The sequence below is a fragment of the Galleria mellonella genome, unplaced genomic scaffold (assembly GCF_026898425.1).
Source record: "Galleria mellonella isolate WM207_F2 unplaced genomic scaffold, CSIRO_AGI_GalMel_v1 utg36, whole genome shotgun sequence".
Taxonomy (NCBI): Eukaryota; Metazoa; Arthropoda; class Insecta; order Lepidoptera; family Pyralidae; genus Galleria; species Galleria mellonella.
In genome coordinates this window covers 3725759-3733647 of record NW_026442086.1, presented here as the reverse complement: position 1 = coordinate 3733647, position 7889 = coordinate 3725759, and the positions used below count along the sequence as shown (strand labels likewise).

General features: G+C 31.6%; 2 non-coding genes across 2 annotated transcripts; one reads left to right on the top strand and one right to left on the bottom strand.

The window, feature by feature from the left end:
• The first annotated feature begins 1146 nt into the window (after positions 1 to 1146).
• Positions 1147 to 1217, top strand: Trnag-gcc (transfer RNA glycine (anticodon GCC)). The gene has a single exon. It is a non-coding gene; the product is annotated as a tRNA-Gly (tRNA).
• Positions 1218 to 1766: 549 nt separating this feature from the next.
• On the bottom strand, positions 1767 to 1839 carry Trnaf-gaa (transfer RNA phenylalanine (anticodon GAA)). Its single transcript has one exon. It is a non-coding gene; the product is annotated as a tRNA-Phe (tRNA).
• Positions 1840 to 7889: the final 6050 nt, after the last annotated feature.

Below are 7889 nucleotides of genomic sequence, written 5' to 3'. Positions count from 1 at the left end.
CCTTCTGATATCTGCAGGTTCGATCTTGCACAACGTAAATATTTGTATTCAAATCTGTGATGACGATTTTTTTTTAGAATATGTAACGGTAGCTCAATTATACATATCTACGTTCATTTCATACATATGTCTATAGAAGAAATACTATATCGGGAGAAAGGATTATATAATATAATTGTAATGGGGATGCAAATTCCCATTGCTAATATATGTATATACACCCTCTCAACTCAATCTTCATGCAAAAAAGAAAAAAGAACCTACAGCTGACAATACCGTACTAGTCACTTCATTTGAAATGACAGTTGTAAGCATACATTTTTATTTTTTGTACAATACTATAATTTAAGATCATAATAATATATATAATTGTATTCACACAAATTGTTAAATTGTCTTATATTTCACATATCGTGGCATAATTCTCACAGAGAGAGGTCACATTCAGCGCCATAGCTGATACTGCACTTTTAAATTCCGGGTACGAGGACGTATCTTTTCCTTTGTGATAAACAAATCACATTACTGTGAACAAAGAAATAAAACCTAACGGTAAGTACGCATAAAGAGAATATTGACAGCAGTAAATAAAACTTTATGGTATAGAATCAAAACGATTTCGTGGAATAATACGAGCGTCCAATATAAAATACGTAAATTGCATATTTGTTGTACATTTGTATCAGATACTGTAAAAATATTTAATATTTATTATATACATTCGCTCTTTCTATAGATTAAGGAAGAAGTTTTTCCTGAAGCCGGTGTCAAGAGCAGGTCAGATAAGAATTTATGAACTTTTTAAAGAAACCATGCGTTCACTTTTGAATTTTTTTAATGGATAATTATAGAATGGTGCACATATTTACAAATTGCATAGATACAATGTCGAAGTACAATATCAATAAGGGGAGGATGAAATCAATTCAGACGGCTCATCATAATGAATTCAAAAGGAACCACGATGGTTTTTCGAAGAAGAACATGTGGCGGTCAATTTGACAGCGTAGATAACTATGATAGATTAAATTTTGGACCTTTTTTTTTGTTTAGGTATGTGTTTATGAACTTTCTATAAATATATTTTTTATATTGTAATTTTATTTTATAAGCATCTGTATCAATATTTCAAACCTTCTTCCACAAGCATCGATGGTTCAGTGGTAGAATGCTCGCCTGCCACGCGGGCGGCCCGGGTTCGATTCCCGGTCGATGCATCTTTTTGAACCATGCAATAAACAAAATATTTAAGCAAAGGGAAATTGTGTTAATTAATTAATATAAATTTATCATCATATAATACTTTAAACTTAGTTTAGTGGTAATATTATTTAAAAAAAAATATAATTTTAAATTATTATATAACGGCAAATTTATATTATTAACATAATTTGCACATTTTATATGTACAAAGCGATGTGATGCTACAAATATTGATAGATTTCAAGTGCGATATTTAGTGTAGTCTCATTATCAATTTTTTCAAAGGCTTCACTGTCTCTGTCACGTTGTCATTTCATATACCGATGATGATTAACACCTTTAACAAAATAAACTACAATACGGCGGTTATGTACGGTCCTTTGGATTATATTCACCACAATGGAGTAATTAAACACCAACTCAAAGTACACAATTATATGATTACGATACCTTAATCATTATCATCGTTATTATATTAACCGGTATCGGTCTATTGGTGAGTATAGACTTCCCTACACTTCGATATGGAACGGCGTCATTTCTTATGTTTATAAAAAAAGAATTGCCGAAACCCGGGATTGAACCAAGGGCCTTTAGATCTTCAGTCTAACGCTCTCCCAACTGAGCTATTTCGGCTGTCCTATTATATTTGAAATTATAAAATAAAATATACATAGCAGTAATAACTGTTTTATTATTTGTAAGTTAATAAGCTCAAATAATTTAAAAAATAATATTACAATCAATTATTAAAGCTAAGCACAAAATTTTTGTAATACCTAGAAAGTATCTTATTTACAAAGCCTGCCATCTATTAAATAACATTAGAATTATAAAAGAGTCTAATGTTAATGCTATTAGTCAGAAGATGGCATTTTATTTCAAGTAATCTTCAATTATCATTCTAGATGGCGCTATAATTTTTTTATAAATAATGTTTATTTTATCCAACTTTTAATTTTTTCATTACAATATTTAGAATGTGGCTTATAAAAAAAAATAATGTGATGTAATTTTTTTTTTAGTTGTGGTACATTTCTGTTATCGCTTGTGAAAAAAAATTAATTAATTTTCTAACCCCATCTTTGTTATAGATTGAATTTAATAATACATTTTAATTAAAATGTTTTTAAACTAAGAATTAATTATTAACTTTTTCTATCTATCTACTGCTAGAGATATTGGAAATGAGATTTTTGGTAATAGGAAGGGACTAGCGACCCCATTATTAGTGTTATTGTATCCTTTTAGATCAACCTCTTCGCAGTAGAAGGAAAGAGATTGTTAGTTACGATGGATTAACTGACTTGTTTCATCCTCATCTATGACCCTTAGTGGTGTCCTGCCAGTGTATATATTTTTTTTTAAACACAGGGGGCAAATGAGCATGCGGCTCACCTAATGGTAAATAACTACCACTGCCCATGATCACCCACAACACCAATGGTATTGCAGGTGTGTTGCCGGCCTTTTAATAAGGAATATGCTCTTTTCTTGAAGGTTATGATGTCATATCGGTTCAAAAATACTGCTGCTAGAAGTTGATAGTGAATGAATAATGAAATAGTGCAGACGTAGTCACTATTTCATTCTCCTATTAAAAAAAAAATGTGATAATTCAAACCAAGGTATTATTCTTAATCTATGATTCACACGAACTACTTTTACCTATCTATGATAATACTCTAATAATCGTAAATACCGTAGATAAACTTTATTTAAGAGACATCGGTTTTTCGCTCACCTCTATCAGGAATATGAGCTAAAACGACAACCAAAATCGTAAAACTATTTAAAAATAAATTTAATTATACCACTATTTACCGAATTGTGGGCATTTCAATTCTAAACATTGGTTTCAATGTTTACAACTAACAAAATTTTTTACAGAACCCTATATAAGAATTATGATTTTATTTTTGTATTATTAAATTAAAAAAGAAATTAATGTAATTATGGAGGATATCATAAAAATTGCTACTAAACCCGTAACAGGTTGTTTGCTTACGGTATTCATTTTAAAAAGCTCTAAAGCTGAGTTTATGCAAGTGAACGGTACCTATCTCCCAAATCGGATTTTCGGGATACCAAATTAGAGGACACAGCCTTGTGGGTGTGGATTACTGGATAATTGGACACTGAACGTCGAATAACAAAAGGGATTGTTGCTTTCTGTTTGTGTGAAAAAAAAATATCAGAAAAACAAACGCTCACAAAATGCTCGTCCGAGAATAATACGACCTCCCAAGTTCTGTGTGGAATAATCACAGATTATGCGATGATACCGTTGGGTGTTTTGTATAATGTTTGTTTGTTTTACAAAGCTGCATATTACTTAATATAATATTAAATTCTTGTGTTAAAAAACAGAAATGAAGGCGTGAAGAATGTATGTATAAATAATTAGATTGATGTTCAGACGGATTGGTACGTTATGGTATTTTTTATCATCAAGAGAAGTCATTCTAATGCTATGAAGTGGTGGCTAAAGATTTTTTTCTGATTAATATATATACATATTTTATTATTTATTGTTACGCGTACCTATAGCCGGCCAGTGAACCCAAGATAAGAAGTTTGCAGCCAAACCAAGTGATAATGTAATAATGTATACAAGGAAAAATAGAAAATATATTTTTTAATAAAACGCCCGACAATTTTTATATCCGATACCAGTGCATAATGCATAATATTATATACAGTTGTTAATCAACATAAAAATGTAGGTAATCAATAACGAAAACAAATTTTTATTTGTTTTTTTATTGACAATGTTGTCAGTTTTCAATATTAAAAAATTAATCATGTGTAAAAATTATTGAACAACATATTTATTATTGACTCAACTAAGAAAACGAATTACAATTAATTAAAATTTTATAATAAATTAAAAAACAATAATTAATTAAGGAATAGCATTTATTTAAAGATTTAAAAGAAACAATTAGAAATATAAAAGTCAGTACGAAAAATTTTCAAATTAAAGGAAAAATTATTTTGTTATTAATTACAGACGCAATACATCAATAATTGTTATAAGTGACCCAATACAAGTCACTATTGAAAATAAAAATAAATATTCCGTGTTGTTTCGTCAGTCCCGTGTAGTCCCGGCACAGAATAGGCCACCCCTTTCTTTTCCGTGGGTGTCGTAAGAGGCAACTAAGGGAGGGCGAGGGATGGGCAGCATCGCCCCTCTTAAAACATTTCTAAAGCCTAACTGCGATTGCTAATCTATCTGCCAAACGTGGCAACTATTACCTCCTTAGCTGAAAATAAGTCTCTCATGTTCAGCAGTAGAGACTTAAAAGCTGTTAGTTTTAGCTGTAATTTTTCTATATTAAATTAAAAATCGACCTTCATGTAATATACTATATAGCGCATTTACCTACATTATCCAGTCATGTACTAACACATAAAATAAAAGTAATAGGGAAGGAGAATGGCTCTAAATACATGGATTGACTACATAACATGGACTTTAATAAAAAAAAATAATAATAATAATCATTTTGAAATCTTGCTCCTTTTGTCTAGAAACAACCTGATCATGCCAAAGTTTATATTAAAAAATTTGTAATGTCAATTAAACCAATTAAATTTAGTGTAATAATTACAAACTAAAAGAATACATTTCCTATTTATATTTACCCTGTTTGGATTGGTTTGGACAACTGTTTAGATCTTAAGAGCAAAGTATAAACTAAATGGTTCGTCTAACTAATTGTCGTTGCATTCAACATTATCATAGAAAACTTTTATATTAATTGTATAAAATAAACATGGAAACAAAAGCTAATCTCTATCTTATAAAAACTTGGGAAATTTATACATAATATATTTATCGACAGTTTAATAAATATATATGTAATGTCAGTTTTGAAATTTGAAATATAATTTATATTAATGATTGTACCTTCTCACTTTTTGTTATAAATAAAGAGATTGGTACTTTGCTTGCTCACAATTTTAGTGGTAATCTGTGGGCTGTGGACTTATTATGTTCGTTATACGTCGGTGTTGCCCTCTTGCGTCGACCGGCTCTTCTGTCTCGAATTTCGTAGGAGGAACCACGATTGATCGCTGTCCCACAAATTATTTAGTTACTAATATTTTTCTTCTGTGATTCATATTATTTTTGTGGCCATCAGAATACTGGATTGTGTAGAAAATTGCTGCGTTTGTTTGCAGATGAGTATCCTATTTTACTAATTACAAAAAGCTAGGTAAAATACGGTCGGGGACCCGGCTCAAATATCGAAGGTAATAGTGAAAGGTGAAGGGATATAGTGGTTGTTTTCCCAACAGGAAATGTATATTCTTTATTATTATTGTGAAATTAGTAAAATTTCAGTAAGATTTTAAATAGACTTTTATATTATTTGGGGAACTTTTAGTCAAAGTATGGCCACATTATTCAGCGTTCTGCATATTGGATAAGTTTATTCGCTCATTATGTGTAACTCTGTAGGAACAATTAACAGTCGTTAAACAGTTCAGTATGTCCTACATATATGGTTGCACTGCAGCGTCTGCGACAGATTGGTACCTACATAATATCCAGACAATGTTAGTAATGAGTCAGAATAATGAGTAATGACACATGTCGCAGAAACGTTATTGATTATTATATAAAATTAAAAGATAGAGGTGCATCCTGTCGATAGTAATTTAGGTATATAATTGTCATACGATGTGTATTGTGTGTACATTATTCACTTTTTTTTATGCAACTTAGAATGGCAATTGAGCTGACGGCCCACTTGACGGAAATTGATAATCGTCGTCTATAGACATAAGCAAAATGATGGACATAACAGAATATATTGTTTCGCCCATGATACCCCCCATGCGTTGCCATTCCCGAAGGCTCAGGTGTGATTCCTCTGTACCCTGTAAATTTACTGCTATATCCTACCCTTCAAACCGAAACACACCCTTGCAAACACGACTGCTTCAATGTAGAAACAAGAACAGGACAGAGATCCCCAACCAAACGACTTTTGTACAAAGTCTCCCTCTGGTAACTAGTCTGGTAATTTTTTTTACAGACCACGAAATCGTCTGCATGCATTCTGATTTTCAACCGACGCTATCAAGTAAAAGGTTTTTAATTTGACTATATTTTTATGTGTATTACAAAGTTCCAGCTAGTTTTGGAGTCATTTTTACATGTAGTGTGTACATTTATGATTTCATAAAAAATATTACTGGTGTTGAATACTAGAAAATGTAAAATATGTATTATTGAATTCATAGTATTGCTGATAGCATTTTTCAGTTTTTGTTGTTTTCATGATGAATTTAGTTGCATGGCAATGATATGTATGATAGTAATACTTTATTAAAAATCGTACAAAGCATGAAACTGTTTTAATATAGAAACAATACTTTTGATTTTGTTATTATATGTAATAAGTTTTATATAGTATTACTAGGTTTTACCCGTGAATTCGTCTGCGTGTTCGAAATATATTCATTGTCTGGGATAAAAAGAGTCTAGGTCCTTCTCCATCCTTGTAGCACATTTATACAAAATTTCATAATAATTGATGAAGACGCCAAGAAGTAACAAATAAACTCTTTGATTGATAATGGAATAGTAACCCCACCTGCGCTTATGGTATATACCGGCAGGGCACCAGTGAAGGATGATACTTGAGAATGAAAAGGCAGGTCCGTTAAATTATAAATACACCACACCAGATAAATACCTATTCGTGTTTCAACCGTGAAGCTGTTGCATGGCTGTGTAATGCAGCACGATGGTTGAGTCCTCAGGAATGGCGACCACGTGGAGGTCGATGTGACATAGGCGACATTGCTAGCAACGGGATTAGTAGTGCGAATTACTAGATGCAATCTGTGTCCCCCCCCCTTATTAGCGAGCATTAGAGTTTCTCTGTAGTTTCGTAAACTACTCTTATATTAATAATACCTAGTCATATATTTTATTCTAAGTCACGCGGACGAGACCTCTCTATAACAACTAAGTGCTTGATGAGACAATAATTTTTTTTTGTGCAAGGAAATTGCGTCATGTAACCTGCATTAGACGGATTGGGATTTAAATTGTGTTATAATTGACACCACGGTCATTAGGACTACTGCATCAGTATTCAATACAATGGACACCAAAGGAAGTAGCACCTGGGTAACAGTTAGACAGAGCTAAAGACGCCGACAGCCAAATAAGGACGGACCACCCATCGGTTGACTTGTTCAGTTGACTTAAATTGTTTTATCGTTTTGTATAATCCTTTATAGGTATCGGTCAAAAGCAATTAGGCCCATATCTAGTGTATGATAAGAGTCTGTAGTTAGTATTACCAAGGATAAAAAAGAAATGGGATCTTTTCAAATCTGAAGCAGTTGAATCGCTGTATAGTTATTTATAAATCGCTGATAATATTATTGTATGCTTTCATAATCGTTGTATGTGTACTCGTCTTAATATTAGTAACATTTTATTTTCATGGAAATTTTCATGGAATCCGGTTTGCGTGGTGTTCACTTTAGATGTAATAATTGCATGGCAACATTCTCGATAATTCATAAAAACATTTTATTCTTGTATATGGCAATTAATAATTTTAATTGGAGGTAGAAAGATAAAAAAAAGGTTGTTGGTGTCTGCTCTTAAAAACGGAAACAGAACAGTTTTGTCGATGTCGCTCTTAAAAATA